The sequence below is a fragment of the Hipposideros armiger genome, unplaced genomic scaffold (genome assembly GCF_001890085.2).
Source record: "Hipposideros armiger isolate ML-2016 unplaced genomic scaffold, ASM189008v1 scaffold_136, whole genome shotgun sequence".
Taxonomy (NCBI): domain Eukaryota; kingdom Metazoa; phylum Chordata; class Mammalia; order Chiroptera; family Hipposideridae; genus Hipposideros; species Hipposideros armiger.
Window position 1 is genome coordinate 1409709 of NW_017731486.1, and position 20480 is coordinate 1430188.

The 20480-nt window shown below is 42.3% G+C and overlaps 1 pseudogene; it reads left to right on the top strand.

Annotated features, from left to right (window-relative positions):
• The first annotated feature begins 2586 nt into the window (after positions 1-2586).
• Positions 2587-3654, top strand: LOC109386618 (mesoderm-specific transcript homolog protein-like; annotated as a pseudogene).
• The last annotated feature ends 16826 nt before the right edge of the window (positions 3655-20480 follow it).

Here is a 20480-nt window from a genome sequence, read left to right on the forward strand (position 1 = left end):
AAGGACAGCAACTTGTCTGTTCCCCTTCCCCTAATTCCCCAGCACTGTTCCCATCCCCCCAATTCCCCAATAAAAAAAATCTTAAAAAAAAAAAAAAGAGTGCGAGCTCTGAGCAACAGAACCACCGGTTCGATTCCCACATGGGCCAGTGACACTGCGCCCAAGCTGAGCTGTCGCTGAGCTGCCAACAGGTGGCGGGATGGCTCAGCTGGTGTAACATGAAGATTGCCTGTTCCGTGATGGGCTATGCCCACCCGCAGCTGAAACTGAACTCGGCACCTTGAGCTGAGCCGCTGCCCAGATGGCTCAGTGGATAGAGTGTGTGCTCTTAACAACAAGGCTGCTAGTTCGACTCCCGCATGGGATGGTGGCTACGCCCACCTTCAGCTAAGATTGAACACAGCACCTTGAGCTTAGAGGCCACAAACTGCTGATGGGCAGCCAGATGGCGACTGGCGCCCTCCACAATGAAGATTTAAGAACAGTAACTTGGCTGGTCTCCTTCCACAATTCCCCAACACTGTTCCCCTCCCCCAATTCCCCAATAAAATCTTTAAAAAAAATAGAAACACTTTAAAAAGGTTGAAATTTGGGGATTTTCTCCAACTTTCCCCATCCCTCCTTTGCAGAGCTGTAGAGACTGAGGCTGAGTAATATTCAGTGCTTCCCATCCTCATCCCCATTCCACCCCCTTAGGACATTGCCTGGGCTAATAGCAAGGTTTTATCAGGACAAGTCACCACATGTCCAGGTAGGTGGCCTCACCTGGCTCTCTCCAGCCCTCTCCAGGTCATTCTCTAATTGGCCTGCCTCCTAATCCTAAATCAACAACATTACAAAAGAGCACAAACAGGGCTGGCTGAATGGCTCAGTTGGTTAAGAGCCCAAGCTCTGAGCAACAGGGTTGCCAGTTGGATTCCCACATGGGCCAGTGAGCTGAGCTGAGCTTCGGCTGAGCTGCCAACAGGTGGCAGGATGGCTAAGCTGGTGAGAGCACATGCTCCTAACAACAAGGTTGCCATTTCAACTCCCACATGGGATGGTGGGTTATGCCCACCACAACTAAGATTGAACATGACACCTTGAGCTGAGTGGCCTCGAGCTGCCGATGGGAGGCTGGTTGGCAACTGGACTTGGAGCTGAGCTAGCTGCGCCCTCCACAACTAAGATTGAAGGACAACAACTTGGCTGTTCCCCTACCCCAATTCCCCAATTTAAAAAAATATATTAAAAAAAAAGAACAACACAAACAACTACCTCCTAATTTAAAAAAATTAGCAGTATGTGTTAAGAATGAGATGGCTCTACATACACTGACATGGAATACTATAGTATAAGTGAAAAAAACAAGTGACAAAAATTCAGTGTGATTCCATTCATGTTTTTTTTAACGTGTATGTATGTACACATGACTTAAAAAAATAAATGGAATCACACACACACACACAGACAGTGGTCTTACATGGTGTGTGTGTGTGTGTGTGCGCACGCGCGCGTATGTGTGATTCCTTCCACCATAAAGAAGAGCCGAGCTGCCCTCACTGTCCTTTGAGTGCGTCCTGTTTGGGAATGCTCTCAGATTTTCATGGTTCTCTCTATGCTCCAAGTGTTGCCATGGGGCTGCCTCCTGAAGCCTACCAGAGTACCCAGTGAGAGAGGGTCACCTTGGGTCTTCCCAAGCCTTCAAACCAAGGTAGTGTAGCATGGACTCAGTTGCCAAAAGAAGTTAAGGCATAGACGAGTTTAAGTTCGTGCTAACTTGTACTTTCTCCTGAATTTGAAAAGGTTGATCCTAAGAGGGAGCTGTTCCCTGGGAGGGTGTGATCCATGGTTGCCCCCACTTTTGTCTAAGCAGACTCCCCTCAGATTCTCATCACCCGCCCAAAAGAGGGTGAACTCTTCTAGTTCCTCCGTGAGCACCTCCTTCCCCCACACCTTCTCTAAACTTCGCCTCGCCCTCCACTGCACCAGCAGTGTTTGGGATTTCCCTTTTCTTCCTGAGGTATCTACCACACCTATTACTTCGCAAAATCACACCTCCTTTTTCACTCTAGGAAGTGCTCCAGAAAATTTTTTTTTTGGTTTTGTGATTTCGGTCAGTGAGGAGGAGAAGGGGGGACCAGTTTTTTTAGGTGTGAAAGGTGGCAGGATTATCTAATTTATAAATACTCTGAGAGAAGTCTGGAAGGATCTGTGGGAAACAAATGAATGGGAGAGTGTGTGAAGCTTTCACTTTCACTCTTTCTGTATTGTTGCATATATATATATATATATATATATATATATATATATATATATATATAATGAGCATGAGTTCATGTTTTACTTGTGTAATTACGAAAATAAAAATAGAAGCTTGGGCTCTAAAAGTCGGTGCCCACTGGTTCCGCGCTGCCGCGGCAACCAGCACATCCCCGCGCCTCCTCTGTGGCAGCCGCGCCTAGCCAAGTGCCGCAGCTCACGCCCAGGGCTTGCAGCGGCAGGAGCCGCCCTCGCGGGCTGTGTGTCGGCCCTGCACCGCTGCGGCGCCGCGGCACCCCTGAACTCTGGATCGGTGTGTGGTGCGGCATGGGATAAGACGCAGCCATGGTGTGCCGAGATCGCCTTCGCAGGATGAGGGAGTGGTGGGTGCAGGTGGGGCTATTGGCTGTGCCCCTGCTGGCAGCCTATCTGCACATCCCCCTGCCCCAGCTTTCCCCTGCTCTTCACTTCTGGAAGTCATCAGGCAAGTTTTTCACCTACAAGGGACTGCGCATCTTCTACCAAGATTCTGTGGGTGTGGTTGGAAGTCCTGAGATAGTCGTGCTTCTACACGGATTCCCAACATCCGGCTATGATTAGTACAAGATTTGGGAAGGTCTGACGCTGAGGTTTCACCAGTGATTGCCCTCGATTTCTTAGGCTTTGGCTTCAATGACAAACCGAGACTACATCACTACTCCATATTTGAGCAGGCCAACATCGTGGAGGCGCTTTTGCGGCATCTAGGGCTCCAGAACCGCCGGATCAGCCTTTTGTCTCATGATTATGGAGACACTGTTGCTCAGGAGATGCTCTATAGGTTCAAGCAGAATCGATCTGGTCGGCTTACCATAAAGAGTCTCTGTCTGTCAAATGGAGGTATATTTCCTGAGACTCACCGTCCTCTCCTCCAAAAGCTTCTCAAAGACGGAGGCATGTTGTCATCCATTCTCACTCGATTGATGAACTTCTCTGTATTCTCGCGAGACCTCACCCCGGTCTTCCGGCTGTACACCTGAGCCCCTGAGAGTGAGCTGTGGGACATGTGGGCAGGGATACCCAGCAATGATGGGAACTTGGTTATCGACAGCCTCTTACAGTACATCAATCAGCGGAAGAAGTTTAGAAGACACTGGGTGGGAGCGCTGGCCTCTGTGACTATTCCCATTCATTTTATCTATGGGCCCTTGGATCTGGTGAATCCCTATCCGGAGTTTTTGGAGCTGTACAGGAAAACACTGCCGCGGTCCACAGTGTCGATTCTGGATAACCACATTAGCCACTACCCACAGCTAGAGGATCCCATGGGCTTCTTGAATGCATATATGGGCTTCATCAACTCCTTCTGAGCTGGAGAGAGTAGCTTCCCTGTATTACCTCCCCTCCTCCCGTATCTGTCGTGTATTCTTAGGAAGAAATGCCCAAGAGAGGTCCTGGCCACCAGACACTATACTCTCACACAACTCCACCTGGCTCACACGGGTGAACAGCATAGAGTAAAAAGCCAGTAGAAGCTCCGACTAAGGGTGACCTAATAGTTCACCTCCCATTCCGTTGACATCTCATCAAGTGTGTGGACTTGCGTTTGTCTTTGTGTTATTAGGAAATTCTGACAAGCACTACTACTCACTGATGCAGAAAGACAGACATTCTTTTGCATAAAATGTCCTTTAACATTTCTACAGCCTCTTCTGAAATATTTAGAAATGCTCATTTCTGCCCAACCCTAATTGGATTCTAATAGGAAAGAACCCTCCTTACCTCTCCTTGTATAGCTTTAAGGACACATGCTTTTTTAAGTTTTCTAGGCAGCGCAGCTTCAAGCGAGTGAGTCTCCCTTGTCATAACTTTGGATTTAGTTTCATCAGCTGCTTCTAATTAGACACGTTGTTAAAGTAGATTTTGCTTTAAATAAGTCTTTAGTCCAGGTATGCTTTAAGAGTATGATTTACCTACACGTATTACTTATATTTTATAAGGATACTAAACCAGCATACACTCGGGCAGAGTAGTAAACATAGTTACTTATTAAACATAGTTAACATTCGTATAAATTGAACTAAATCCAAAACTATTTACAGAATTTCCTAAAATCACAAGACATGAAAGACCGATAGCATCTATACCAGAGATGTACGGTTATTAGCTGGACTGATTCTAATAGCAAATAACAGTCTGACTCTTCATACCTCAGTGCTTCAAAGCAAATCCCTCCTGAGAGAAAGTGGAGAGGAGGGGACCATTGTACAGTCCAAGTTACAATGCCGAGTGTACACTGATTCCTTACGGTGATTGCTTAACTTCTCACTGGCTGTCCCAGGGAGGTTTCCTCATGTAGCTTCACAATTCCTGGACTTTACAGGTAGGAAAGTTCCAGAAACTTTAAGAACAAATTCTAAAAGGCCTGTGAGCAAAAGGTGCTGAATACTTTTAAGCCAGTTACATTATTTTAGACAAAACAGGATTGAGTGATCATTTTAAATTCTTTTTTTAATCAACAACTTCAAGTATAACAACTGAAAGTGGAATAAGTGTTTATTTTCTATTAATAAAAATGACTTTTGACAAAAAAATAGAGGCTTGGTTGGTTAAATGAGTTGTGGGTTTACGTATAAATTTTTCATTTGCCTTCTTTTCATGGACCAGAGATACTCTCTGAAGTAAAGACATCATGCAAAATAATGCACGGGGCTTTCTCAAACTTGGTGGTATTTGTGCTCAGATAGTTAAGTGTAGAGGCAGAATGTCTTCACAACCACTTCAAATACATAAATATATAAGGAAACCACCCAGATCAGTTTAGTCTTACTGGTTGTGAAATTCTATAAAACTTAAAAGTGGTCAGCAGAATATGCTCCCAATTGAAATCTGGCTAAAGGAAATGAAGGAGGTATAACTCATGGGAGACCAACTAGTATTGCATATGAAGATGTCTCTGTGGTCCACGTTCAGTCAAACAAAAACACCACCACCAAACACTGAAATGTTGAAAGATGATTAGTTTTCTAGTTTACACAAATGGGTAATGTGGAGTAGGGAAAAAAAACTTATGTAATAGCTGAAAAATGAAAAACTTTGAATATAAAATGGGATGCAGTTATCCTTGCTACTGAAACCATTAGCTAGGTAAAAGTGTTCTGCATAGCATATTTTTTATCATTACTTTTTGTTAATATAGCAACATTTGAATAAAAAATGAAAAATATTACCTAAAGAGTATGAACCTCAGAAGTAAATATTGAGATTACACCTGATAATTCAGTGAAATCAAATGCAGACAAAACAACTAATCTCCCTGTGAATAAAATCAATATTTAAAATTTTTTTAAATTTATTTTTCAATTACCATTGACACACAATATTATATTAGTTTCAGGTGTACAAAACAACATAATGATTAGACATTTATATGCCTCACAAAGTGATAAGTCCGATAGATCTATTACCCATCTAACACTGCACAGTTATTACAATATTACTGACTATATTCTCTGTACTGTATTATATATCCTTGTGACTATTTTTTTTAGTTATAGTTGACATTCAATATTATTTTATATCAGTTTCAGGTGAACAGTGTAGTGGTTAGACATTTATATCATTTATGAAGTGATCCCCCAATAAGTCTAGTACCCATCTGACACTATGTATAGTTTTTACAATATTATGACTCAATTCCCCATAATGTATTCTACATCCCCAGGACTATTTTGTAACTATAAATTTGTACATCTTAATCCTTTCACCTTTCTCATCCAGCACCCCAACCACCCTCCCATCTAGTAACCATCAGCTAGTTCTCTGTAACTATGAGTCTGATTCTGTTTTGTTTGTTCATTTATTCTGTTCTTTAGATTCCACATATAAGTGAGATACTATGGTATTTGTCTTTCTCAGTCTAACTTAGTTCACTTAGCATAACACCCTCTAGGTCCATGCTGTTGCAAATGGTAAGATTTCATTCTTTTTTATGGCAGAGTAATATTCCATTGTATTTATATACCACAATTTCTTTATCTAATCGTCTATTGATGGGCACTTAGCTTGCTTCCATATCTTGGCTATTGTAAATAGCACCACAGTGAACATAGCAGTGTATATATCTTTTCAAATTAGTATTTTTATTTCTTTGGATAAATACACAGAAGTGGAATTGTGGGGTCATAAGGTAGTTCTCTTTTTAATTTTCCATAGTGGCATCACCAATTTGCAATCCCAGCAACAGTGCATGAGGGTTCCCTTTTCTTCACATCCTTGCCAACATGTGTTTGTTGACTTATTGATGATGGCCATTCTGACAGGTGTGAGATGATATCTCATTGTATTTTTATTTTCATTTCTCTGATGATTAGTGACATTGAGCATCTTTTCATATGTTTATTGGCCACCTGTATGTCCTCTGGAGAAATGTCTTGTCAGATCCTCTGCCCATTTTTTAATTGGATTGTTGTTGTTTTTTATGTTGAGTTGTATGAGTTGTTGTTTTTTGTTTGTTTTTTGTTTTTCTGTTTGTTTGTTTGTTTTTTAGCTGAGCCATCCTACTACCTTTTGGCAGCTCAGTGGCAGCTCAGCTCGGGCCGGGACTTGAACCGCTGTTGCTCAGAGCTCAAACTCTTGAGCGAGCTCTTAACTAACTGAGCCACTCGGCTGGCCCAGTTTGTTTTTCTTAATAAATTTTGGATATTAACCCCTATTGTACGTATCATTGGTGAGTATCTTCTTCCATTCAGTAGAACGTCTTTTCATTTTGTTGATCGTTTCCTTTGCTGTGCAAAAGCTTTTTAGTTTGATGTAGTCCCATTTGTTTATTTTTTCTTTTGTTTCCTTTTCCCGAGGACATTTATCAGTAAAAATATTGCTAAGGGTAATGTGTGAGAGTTTACTGCCTATGTTTTCTTCTATGAGTTTTATAGTTTCTGTCTTACATTTAGGTCTTTAATCCAGTTTGAGTTTATTCTTGTATATGGAGTAAGAAGGTGGTCCAGTTTAAATTTTTTTTTTGCATGTATGTGTCCAGTTTTTCCAGCACCATTTATTGAATAAACTGTCTTTACCCCCATTGTATGTTCTTGCTTCCTTTGTTGTAGATTAAATGACCATATAGTCATAAGTTTATTCCTGGGTTGGCTACTATGTTCCATTGATCAATCTGTCTGTTTTTATGCCAGTACCATGTTGTTTTGATTACTATGGCCTTGTAGTATAGTTTGATATAAGGTAGCATGATAGTGATACCTCCAGCTTTGTTCTTCTTTCTCAAGGTTGCTATAGCTATTCAGAATATTTTATGGTTCCAGATAAATTTTAGGATTATTTGTTCTAGTTCCGTGAAAATGCCATTGGTGTTTTGCTAGGGATTGCATCGAATCAATAGATTGTTTTGAGTAGTATTGACATTTTTAACAATGTTAATTCTTCATATTCATGAACATGGTATATTCTTCCATGTATTTGTATCTTCTTAAATTTTTTCCTTCAGTGTCTTATAATATTCCAAGTACAGGTCTTTTTCTTCCTTAGGTAAATTTATTCCTAGATATTTTTTTGATGCAATTGTACATAAGATTGTCTTTTAATTTCTCTTTCTGATAGTTCATTATTAGTGTATAAAAATGCAACCAGGAGCCGGCCGAGTGGCACGCTGGTTAAGAGCTGGCTTGGGACGCCAGAGGGCCCCGGTTCGGATCACACATGAGGGCCAGTGACACAGCCCTCTACAGCTAAGATGGTGAACAACAGCTCGACCTGGAGCTGGGCTGTTGTGAGTCGCAGGCGACGGTGTAGATTGCAGTGAAGCTGCAGTGGGCTGCCATAAGCTAAGGTGAGTGGCTGGCAGCCAGCACGAGTGGCCGGCAGCCGGCGTGAGCTGCCCAGAGCCGCCGTGAGTGGTCGTCCAGAGGCCAGCAACAGATCTGCCTCACCTGGGAAGAGCGCAATGATAATACCAACATGGGCCAGTGAAGCGATGTCCTCCACAACTAGACTGAAGAACAAAGGACAGCAACTTGTCTGTTCCCCTTCCCCGATTTCCCAACGCTGTTCCCCTCCCCCAATTCCCTAATAAAATCTTAAAAAAAAAATGCAACCAGTTGCTGAATATTAATTGTGTCCTGCTACTTTACTGAATTCATTGATCAGTTCTGATAGTTTTTTGATGGAATCTTTTGTATATAGTATCATGTTATCTGCAAACAATGACAGTTTTACTTCTTTTCCAATTTGGATGCCTTTTATTTCTTTTTCTTGTCTGGTTGCTGTGGCTAGAACTTCCAATACTATGTTGAATAAAAGTGGTGAGAATGGACATCCTTGTCTTAATAAGATCAGGACATCTTGATCTTAAGGAGAATGCTTTTAGCTTTTCCCTGTTGAGTATGATGTTAGCTGTGGGTTTGTCATATACGGCCTTTATTATGTTGAGACATGTTTGCTTTATTCCCACTTTGCTGAGAATTTTTATTATAAATGGAAGCTGGATTATACCAAATGCTTTTTTTGCATCTATTGATATGATCATATGATTTTTATTTTTTATTTTGTTTATGTGGTGTATCACATTAATTGATTTGCAGATATTGAACCAACCTTGCATCCCAGAAATAAATTCCACTTAATTGTGGTATATGATCTTCTTAATATATTGCTGAATTTGGTTTGCATCTATGTTCATCAGGGATATTGGCTTATAATTTTCTTTGTTTGTAATATCTTTGTCTGGTTTTGGAATCAGGTAATTGTGGCCTTGTAAAATGAGCTTGGGAGCGTTTCTTCCTGTTGAATTTTTTGGAATAGTTTGAAAAGAATAGGTATTAATTTTTCTTTGCCTGTTTGGTAAAATTCACCTGTGAAGCCATTTGGTTCAGGACTTTTGTTTCTTTTGAGCTTTTTGGTTCAATTTCATTAGTAGAAAGCTGCCAGTTCAGATTTTCTGTTTCTTCTTGATTCAGCCTTTAAAGGTTGTATGCTCCTAGAAATTTATCCATTTCTTCCAGACTGTCCAATTTGTTGGCATATAATTGCTTGTAGTGTTTTCTTAATTTTTTTTTTGTATTTCTGTGGTGTCCATTGTCACTGCTCTTTCATTTCTGATTTTTTTATTTGGGTTCTCTCTCTTTCTTTCTTGATGAGTCTGATAAAGGTTTATCAGTTTTATTTATCTTTTCAAAGAACCAGTTGAACCAGCTCTTAGTTTAATTGATCTTTGGTATTGTTTCTTTTAGCCTTTATTTTGTTTATTTCCACTCTGATTTTTATTATTTCTTATCTTGTTCTTACTTTGGGTTTTCTTTTTTGTTATTGTTTCAGTTCCCTTAAGTGTAAAGTTAGATTGTTTATTTGAGATTTTTCTTGCTTCTTGAAGTAGGCCTGCAGGTCGAGCTGTTGTTCACCATCTTGGCTGTAGAGGGCGCAGCATCACTGGTCCTCATGTGGGATCCGAACCAGGGCACTGTTGCTCAGAGCTGGCGTCCCAAGCCAACTCCTAACCAACGTGTCATTCGGCCGGTCCTCCTTAGGCATTTTTCTAACCAGTGATTTGAACTCTATCTAATGGTTGCCTCCATTTAATTTAGTTCTTTTTTTGGAGTTTTCTCCTGCTCTTTTATTTGGGACATGTTTCTTTGTTTCCTCATTTTGGTTGCCTGTCTGTTTGCTTCTACACTTTAGGTAGAACTCTTATGTCTCTCAGTTTTCACCAGGTGGACTTATGTAGTATTTGTCCTGTGTGGTCCAATGGCACTGTCTTCTTGATCATCTGTTCCATGTGTTCCAGGTATGTCCATTGTGTGTATTGTGTGTACCCTCCTGTTATAGTTTAGCCTTGATTACTTTTGGCATGTCAGTGAGTGGGACTGACTCTCAAGCTGACTGGCTGTGAGGATTGGCTATGCCCACAGTATATGAGCTACCATGTGGAGGCTGGCCCTTCAGGAGGGGATTCACCCCAATGGCTCTTGTGCCCATTGAGACCAACCTTTGGGTGTGCGCTTTGCAGGGTTAATTGGGTAGTGCTCTGTTATGGTCTGAAACTGGCCTCTGGGTGTGTTGTTTGTCATATCTCTTGTGCAAGCAAACTACAGCCTTGTCTATCATTGGCCAAGGGCTACCTGGGAGGAGCTACAAAGCTATATGCGGTTGGTTGCTGCCTGTGCTGTATCTGGAGGCATGTGGTGGTGACCTTGCTGTGAACCAAGGCCAGCTGCCACTAGTATCAAGCCTGGGACAGCTTAGCAAAAGGCCCAAGGCACCGCTAGGCCTGTTGCCATCTGATGGCTGCCTGTAAGGCTCAGCTGCTAAAAGAACCTCCTTAGATACATGGGCTGGGCTGGTTGACCCAGTGTTGACAGTGCCCCTGGAGATGCCGCCCTAGTTGGGGTGGCACCGGTGGTTTTCACAATGTTAATGCAGATTCAGTTCTTGTGCCAGTGTTGAACTTGTGGCCACTTTGCCAAACAGCCAGAGAATACCATATCCAGCTGCCGCTCAGCTCGGGCCCCAAGACCCATCCCTGCAGCATGAGCTGAGGCTGACCATCCACCACTGAGTTTCCCAGGCTATTGTGGGCCACTTGTTACTGTAAAATCCTCCCACTTCTTGCAGGGTAGGGCTGGCTTCACAGAAGCTGAGAGAGCCCTGACAATGCCTCAGTAACTGAATGAGGTGGGGTCACAGGGAGTTACCAGGGTGGGGTGTGCACAGAGTTTATCAAGCCAATGCGGTCTGAGATTTGGGCCTGTGGGGGATGGTTCAACACAGGAATTATGGCACTCATCTGTAGGCTACATCTGAGGCGGACTTCACTCAAGGATAATGATGGCTGTTCTCTAGCCTTCACTCTGAAACCACAAAACTCAGTCTTTCCCTGTATGTCTCTGGCACCTCTTGAGTTGCTGCCCCTCCACTAGAGCCCAGAGTGATTTCTTGCAAGTGAGTGAGTCTATGCATGGGCACTTTAAGAAGACATCTGAGTTTCCAGCTGCCTTCTGTCTCACCAGGATGGACAGAGTCCTTGCTGATTTTTATAGCCAGATGTTTTGGTGACTCTCCTTCCTGGTACAGGACCCCTGGGATGGGGACCCTGGTGTGAGACTGGAATCCCCCATTTTTCAGGGGGTACCGCCACCACTGAGGAGTCCCTCCTGATGCTCAACCACTACCTGTGGGTTTGGGGTCAGCCTGTTTTATGTCTCTTCCCCTCCAACCAGTTTTGACGTGGCCTCTTCTTTATATCCTTAGTTATAGGGGTTCTGTTCAGCGAGTCTTCAGATGATTCTTGAGGTTGATTGTTCTGTAATTTAGTTGTAACTTTAATGTGGTCATGGGAGGTAGCAGACACAGCATTTACCTATTTCACCATCTTGACTTTTCAATAAAATCAATTTAAAGAAAAAAAAAGACTGAAACAGTGATTTGCAAATATGGCCAATTTTAATATTGTCATAAATTGTATCAGATGCTGTCCAAAAATGTGACTGTTTATATGTTACTTATGCAAGTATGAAAAGTATGTTACTCATGGAAAGTTAAAACAAATGAGACCTGACACAAAATGCCATTTTAAGGATGTACTGGACGGCTCAGCTTCACACCCTAGCACGAGGGACTTCTTTTTCTAACAGTGCTCCATGGAAGATTAAATATGGACAGCCAAATTCCCTGGGCTAAGAATGCAAAATGCACACAGTGCGTTTAGAGGTTGAAACGTCTAAAAAAGAAAGATTTGCTTTCTTGAAGTTGTTCACCATCTTGCCATTGGTCTCATTTGCTCTAAGTACCTATGTTGTTAGGTATTCCTGAGTTTTCTTTAAGTTCCAGGGACTGGCCTTGTTTAGAGCAATATTCCAGTGTTTGTCATACAAATGTGGTTTTGCTTTGAACATGAGTTCATGTGTTTGTTGCTTCACAGATGCTTTATTCATCATGCAAACCTAGTTTTGGGAACCTCATGAATTCTGAAATGGGTCATGCTGTTAAACAAGGGAGCTTGTCAAAACCCTTTTGTACTCCTACTTCCAACGTATTTGTTTCCCTGCAATTTGCCAGTATCCATGTTTTCAGTAATTGTCCAGCTGTTGAATGGAGTTTCTTTTTCTTTTTCTTTTTCATCTGAATAGAGTTTCTTTTTCTTTTCTTTTCTTTTTTTTGCCTTTTTTATTGTATGTATTTACTACCTTTCTTTTATTTTAATTAATTAATTAATTAACTAATTAATTAATTAATTAATTAATTAATTAGTTTCAGGTGTACAGAACAATGCAATATTTATCTTTTTCACCCCTCAAAAGAAACAATCTCCCTCCCCCATCTACTGCCCTCCCACCCCCAATATCATACTTATCTATTACAATTCCATTGTTGGAGTTTCTTTTTCTTGACCCATACATTTGCAACCTGAAAGGATGCTTAATCCAATAGCTTCTCAAGCTGCCATGGTTTGAGACTGGCATAGAATAATGACAATAATTCACCCTACTCCTCACATTTTGGTACTAGGTCTTGGACATCTTTGGCTACTTATGATCCCCAGAGTCACTATTCTGTGTGTCTTTCATTTGGCACACAAAAAATACAAGTCCTGCTCAGAGACATGTGGAGTCTTTTGAGGGAGTAAAGTATTTCCAAAGCGCTAACAGTCAGAAGTTTACTGAATTTAAACAAAGACATGACATTCCAAGCTATGCAACAATGTGTGGCCAAAAATACCCTGTGTGTGGACAGGCAAATTCAGTCTTGACCACCTAGCTAGGTGGAAACAGCTCACCCCTGCTCAATTCTCTGGTGCATGCAGTTCATTAGGGCACAGAGTTCTCTGGCCTTCACAATCCACTGGTGCTAGTCATGTTGGATTAAAAAATAAGGGCAGAAAATAAATGTACCCAGCCAATCACACACTGTGGAAAGTGGTCCATATTGGCTACGCTTGTTGGATTTATGTGGTTTATGCTGATTTATGTGATTCATGCTATCACAGCATGAGTTGCATTTTTATGTTTATCTTTTTAAAAAATCAGACAGATCTCATTCCAAAATAAGAATCTCACTCCCCTGGTTGAGGAACACTGTTTTAGAGAGCAGCAAAGGAAATCTAGAAATAGCTAGAGTGGAGAGGGGAGGGAAAGAGGAGGAGGAGGAGGAGGCTGGGAATGTGGATTTCCTTTCTCAAATGACTCAAATCCTGAAGGACATGGTCTTCCAAAGGAAAATCGGTATTAGATTCAAACCCACTATTTTCAAATAAGCATTACTAGTTGCTTTTTCATATGAATGCCTGTAGACATGTAAACGTTTGTCCCATTAGAATCGTTTTGCCTTAGTCAGCTTGGTCTGTTATCAAGATACCACAGACTGGGGGGCTTAAACAACAAGCATTTATTTCTCATAGTTCTGTAGGCTGGAAGTCCCAGATCAAGGTACCAGCAGGTTCTGTGTCTGGTGAGGGTCCTCTTTCTGGTTTGTGGATAGCCACCTTCTTGCTGTATCTTCACATGGCTAGAGAAAGAGCTCTGGTCTCTTCCTCTTCTTATAAGAACAATATTCCCATCACAAAGGCTCCAGCCTCATGACCTCATCCAAATCTAATCACCTCCCCAAATCTCCACCTTCTAACAGCAGCACATCAGGTATTAGGTTTTCAACATATGCATTTTGGGAGAGCACAAACACTCCATTTATAGCAGGTGCGAACTTCTGACTCCAGTCTCCTTCTGGTTTCTCATTCTAATTCCTCTTGGAATAATTTAACTGATTCATCTTAGGGAAATTTCTTTTCGTTTTTATTATAATAACAAAATTTTCAAGAAAAAGGTGAAATCAAGCAATATTTTGCAATATGTGACTTTATTTTGTGCATGCTTTTTAACAAATTGAAATGTTTATTATTTAAATTTTTCACTATGGAACCTTTTGAAAATATCCAGAAGTAGAGAGAATAGTGTAAGGAATCCCCATGTAGCCATCATCCAGCTTCAACAGTTATCAATACATGGCTGACCCTATTTCATCTCCTCCAACCACACTGGAATATTTGAAAGTGTGTCTCAGAGAGCATACCACTTTATCGGTAAATACTTAAGTGATTATTTTAAAGAATAGCTAATATAAACAGAAAGCACAAAATTCAGAGGTAGAAAAGTTAGAAAGTTAGTCATGATCTTCCCTTGTTCTCCTCTAGTCAAGCCCAGCTCCCCAGGGCAATGATTATAACTAGTTTCTAACTATAGTAGCCCCCCGCCCCTTATCCACAGGGAATATATTCTAAGACCACCAGTGGATGCCTGAAACTGAAGGTGGTACCGATCCCTTTACCGTATTTTGTTTTGCCATATATAATGTGCACCCGCGTTTTTGGCCCAAACTTTCAGGGAAAAAAATCTTTTGTTTTAATTTTTTAATTCAAAATTTTATTTGTTTACATTTAAGTACTTGTTTTTTGTATTATAAAGGAATTTTAGCATTTATTTTTTAACATATTATGGTACAAAAAATTTTATGTAACAAATAATTACAAAACACATAAACAGATACAAGGAGTCAATGGAATTATAATAGATATGTATGATATGGCAGGGAGTGGGGTAACGGATTGGGGGAGGAGGTTGTCACTTTGAGGGGTAAAAAGTATAACTATTGCACTGCGTTGTACACCTGAAACTAATTTAAAAAAAGAAAAGAACAGATGCAAGGTGCAAGAAATTTTATATACCAGTAACAAATTCATGATATTTACGCATCATAGAAGGCCAAGAACTCTTCCACATTGCAAGTTCATTGTAAGTTCAACAAATCCAATTATCGTATTCCAAGGTATTATTTTGCACTAGGGATATTGTTATTGATTTCTAGAGTTACACTATTAACTAATAAGCACAAATAAAATAATTAAAAACATTTATATAGATACTATATTAGTACTACCCATGTATAATGTGCATCCTTATTTTTCCCTCACAAACTTGGGCAAAAAAGTGTGCATTATATATGGCAAATTATGGTATATAGTATGTTTATTCCTATATATACATATGATAAAGTTTAATTTATAAATTAGGAACAGTAAGAGATTAACAATAAAATAGAACAATTATAACAATATACTGTAATAAAAGTTATGTGAATGTGGCCTCTCTTTCGCTCTCAAATTATCTTATTGTACTGTACTCATCCTTCTTTTTGTAATGATGTGGGATGAAGCAATGCCTGTATGATAAGATGAAGTGAGGTGAATGACATAGGCATTGTGTAGTAGCATTAGGTTACTATTGAACTTTTGATGGTAGCAAGCACTTTATGGCTTCTTTTTGGCATATCTGAATTGCCAGCATCACTACCCTTGTACTTTGGGGCCCTTATTAAGTAAAATAAGGGTTACTTGAGCACAAGCACTGTGATACCTTGATAGTCGATCTGATAACTGAGATGGCTACCAAGTGACTAACAGTGTGGACACACTAGATAAAGGGATGATTCATGTCCTGGGCAACAAAGAGCAGCACTTTCAAGATTTCACCACATTACTCAGAACAGCATTCAATTTAAAACTTATGAAGTGTTTATTTCTGGAACTTTCCATTTAATATTTTGGGGCCACGGTTGACCATGGGTTAATGAAACTGTGGAAAGTGAAACCTGAAGTAAGGGTGGGGGGATGGCTACGGTAATTCTTTTAGAGGAGGCACCACTTAGTCCCCACAAAAAGGAGATTTCTTTTAAGAAATCAGCATCCAAATAATCTGAGCTATGACTCATGTTTCATTGATGACACCTCTACAGAGAATGGTCAGTTTGGACTATCTACTGAGGTCATTGTAGATCAATATTTGTGGCTTGATTGATCCCAGAGCTACCTAAAGATGTGGCCCCAGCCTAATGCTCCATGTTCATATCACAGCTGGTGCAAATACAAAACTGGAGAAATATCCCTAATATTTAATGAGAATATGTAAAGCTTGACCACTGTTTTGGAAGCCCATAAATGCAGTATATTTGCCCTGGCACCAATTTTCATTTAGTAATTTTGGAAAAGGCATTTCCAGCAGGGGAAAAACTGGGTGTTTATATAAGCAGTTTATATTTCTGGAGCATAAAATGGGAGTCAGGCAGTGGTGAGACCAGAAGCTGGAGAGGTGGGCAGTAACCAGCTCGTGGAGGACAGCTTTGCATACCGTGAAGAACGTGGATTTTTATCCTCTAACTAACAGATGAGAAGTAGGGATTTTAAGCAAAGAGTAATATGGAAATATTTGCATTTTACGAAGGACATTTGGGGGGCCACGAGGATGATGGGTTGAAGGTACCAGGACCAGAGGCAGAAGGCCCAGCTGGCAGGTTGCACATCAGCCAAATAAGAGATGATGAGAAGCAGGAGTGTGAGGGAAGTAACAGGTGGTCCAATGTCCAAGGCAGAAAGCCCATGGGAAAGGCTAATTTATTTGCACTTTCTTCTAATGTTATAATGTAGGATGTGGCACTGTTCTCTGGTTTAATTTTTATTGAAAAAAAAATTAAGACATAATAAAATACAACCAAATGCACAGGTGTTAAGTGTTCAGCCCAATGAGGTTTTTTGGGTTTTTTTTAAAGATTTTTATTGGGGAATTAGGGGGATGGGAACAGTGCTGGGGAATCGGGGGAAGGGGAACAGACAAGTTGCTGTCGTTTTGTTCTTCAATCTAGTTGTGGAGGACATTGCTTCACTGGCCCAAGTTGGCACCATCACTGCGCTCCCCCTGGGCGAGGCAGATCAGTAGCCGGCTTCTGGACGGCCGCTCACTGCGGCTGCTGGCCGCTCACGCTGGCTGTTGGCCACACATGGCAGCCCATGGCAATCCACTGCCACAGGGGCTGCAGCCTACGGCGTCGCTGGCGACCCAAGGCAGCCCAGCTCCAGGTTGAGCTGTTGTTCAGCATCTTAGCTGTAGAGGGCAGTGTCACTGGCCCTCATATGTGGGATCAGAACCGGGGCCCTCTGGCGTCCCAAGCCAGTTCCCAACCATTGCACCACTCAGCCGGCCCCCCAGTGAGTTTTGACAAACCTGTGTGACCACCAGGAGCAGACACTGTGAGATGTAAGCAACTTTTTTTTTTTTTAAAGATTTTATTGAGGAGCCAGCCAAGTGGCTCGTTGTTAAGAGTTGACTTGGGAGTGCGAGCTCTGAGCAGCAGGGCCACCGGTTTGGATCCCACATGGGCCAGTGACGCTGCGCCCCCTACAGCTAAGATGGTGAACAACAGCTCGACCTGGAGCTGAGCTGCTGGGAGTTGCCGGCGACAGTGCAGGCTGCAGTGGGGCTGCAGTGGGCTGTCGAAAGCTACCGTGAGTGGCCGGCAGCTAGCATGAGCAGCTGGCAGCTGGCGTGAGCTGCCGTGAGACGCCATGAGTGGCCGTCCAATGGCCGGCGACCGATCTGCCTCAGCTGGGAAGAGCGCAATGATAACAATACCAACATGGGCCAGTGAAGCAACATCCTCCATAACTAGACTGAAGAACAAAAGGACAACAAGTTGTCTGTTACCCTCCTCCAATTTCTCAGTAAAAATCTTAAAAAAAAAAAAAAGATTTTATTGAGGGGGCCAGCCGAGTGACTCAGTTGGTTAAGAGCGTGAGCTCTGAGCAACAGGTTCACTTGTTTGATTCCCACATGGGCCAGTGAGCTGCGCCCAAGCCGAACTGCCACTGCACTGCCAACAGGTGGCAGGATGGCTCAGCTGGTGAGAGCATGTGCTCCTAACAACAAGGTTGCCAGTTCAACTCCCGCATGGGATGGTGGGCTATGCTCACCTGCAACTAAGATTGAACACTGCACCTTGAGCTGAGCTGCCCTGAGCTTCAGACAGGTGGCCAAAGGGCTCAGTGGTTAGAGAGTGTGTTCTTAGCAACAAAGTTTCTGGTTCGACTCCCATATGAGATGGTGGGCTACGCCCACCCACAACTAAGATTGAACATGGCACCTTGAGCTGAGTGGCCACAAGCTGCCAATGGGCTGCCAGATGTCGACTGGACTAGAGCTGAGCTAGCTGTATCCTTCACAACTAAGATTGAAGGACAACAACTTGGCTCTTCCCCTACCCCAATTCCCCAACACTGTTCCTCTTCACCAATTCCCCAATAAAACATTAAAAAAATATATTTTATTGGGGAATTGGAGAAGGGAACAGTGTTGGGGAATTGGAGAAGGGAACATTATGTTTTTCCAGGACCCATCAGCTCCAAGTCAAGTTGTTTTTCAGCCTTAGTTGCAGAGGGTGCAGCTCAGCTCTAAGTCCTGTTGCCGCCTTCAATCTAGTTGCAGGGGGGCACAGCCACCATAACATGTGGGAATCGAACCAGCAACCTTATTGTTAAAAGCACGCTCTCTAACCAACTGAGCCACCCGGCTGGCCCGAGAAGTGAGCAACTTTTTTTTCCTGCCATACAAACTAAGACACATTGCCATGGAACAATGCAAGCATCAGCCTTCTGATTTCTTTATTTTCTCCAGTCTTCTGGATGACCCAAGATAAGTTACAAAGAGAGAAGGGACAGGAGCAAGCACCGGTTGAGCACCAGTGTAAACTGCATGCTGGGTGGTGACAAGGATCATGGCATTTAAGTCTCCCAATGACACAGCCTCACAACCAAACTGTGAAGCAGGAATCATGGAGAAGTTGTCCTCACAGGCCATATATGTTCTTAGACAAAGCAAAGGAAGGAAGCTTCTTTTTTTTTTAGATTTCTTTTTTATTGGGGAATTGAGGGAGGGGAACAGTATTGGGGAATTGGGGAAGGGGAACAGACAAGTTGCTGTCCTTTTGTTCTTCAGTCTTGCTGTGGAGGACGTCGCTTCATTGGCCCATGTTGGTATTATCATTGCGCCCTTCCCGGCTGAGGCAGATTGGTCACTGGCCATTGGACGGCCACTCACAGCGGCTCTTGGCAGCTCACGCTGGCTGCTGGCCACTCATGTAGCTCACAGGAGCCCACTGCAGCAGGGGCTGCAGCCTACGCCATCACTGGCCACTCACGGCAGCCCAGCTCCAGGCTGAGCTGTTGTTCACCATCTCAGCTGTAGAGGGCTCAGTGTCACTGGCCCTCATATGGAATCTGAACCGGGGCCCTGCTGCTCAGGGCTGGCGTCCCAAGCCAACTCTTAACTAACACAACACTCAGCCGGCCTGGAAGGAAGCCTCTGAGGAACCCACAGTGAATAGCTAGAGGTCAAGTACAATGGGCATTTCTTAGAAACTTCCAGTTCACAGTTTTCACCCATTAGCGCTCCTAGAAAGGACCTCTGAAATAGTGACCAAGGAATGCTCGGCACATCCCTTTAGCACAGAGATCAGGACAGAGCTTTGCCCAGGTCAACAATGGCCAGAGGAAGAGGCCACCAAGCAGCTTGTGTGAGGAACACCACTGGCAAGGAGGGCTTGAGAGACAGATGGTTCTTCCGTAAGACCTGAAAGGACCTACGGCTCCCTGCATTAGGGTCCTTCGGTCCAAGGCTGCAGGGACCTCCTAGCTGCAGCTGCCATCAAAAAATGCTTCAAGAGCAGATGTTTATAGCCCTGGGAGCATGAAAGTTGTAGGCAGAAGCTGACTACGTGTTGTCTGAAAGGCCCATTTCTCTTGACAGTCTTGTGAGATGGTTCAATTGCAGGGTCATCTTCACTTGAGTTCTATCAGAGTGCTCAGAGTTTCTGTTTCAGTTTTTTATCTTGATGACAGATTTGCTATTTTTCAAATGTCACAGAACAAATAGAACTGTAAGTTATGTTTCATGCTTTTTTTTTTGGCTCATTTTATGTTTTTTGGTTTTTTTTGACAGTTCCAATATGTTTCTGCTATTAAAAAATTGGTTTAAGACTGAGAAAGTGAGATATGTTGCTAGAATCTCTGGGGCCTACTGGAAAGGCAATAAATACCTAAGTCTGGAGCTGGAGGGACTCCAAGGAAGGCAGACCTGGGAAGAATTTCACACAACTTTGCAGGGGGTTTCCATGGCAGTTTTTTTTTTTTCTAGTAGGATGGTAGCAAATTAAACTTTGCTTTGTGATGACAGTTATTCAGAAGTTTGGGTGAGTTGCAAGGAAATTCTATAAAGTGTTAGTAATATTTAGGAGAATTCTCATAATACATTGTCAAGTTAAAAAAAATAGCTGTTCTGTCTGATCCAGTTTTGTAAGAAAAAGTACATAAATTTGCACAGAGAAAAAAAAAGACTAGCAGAACATTGTATTGCTTAGGATTTGGGGCTGTAAAAAATGGA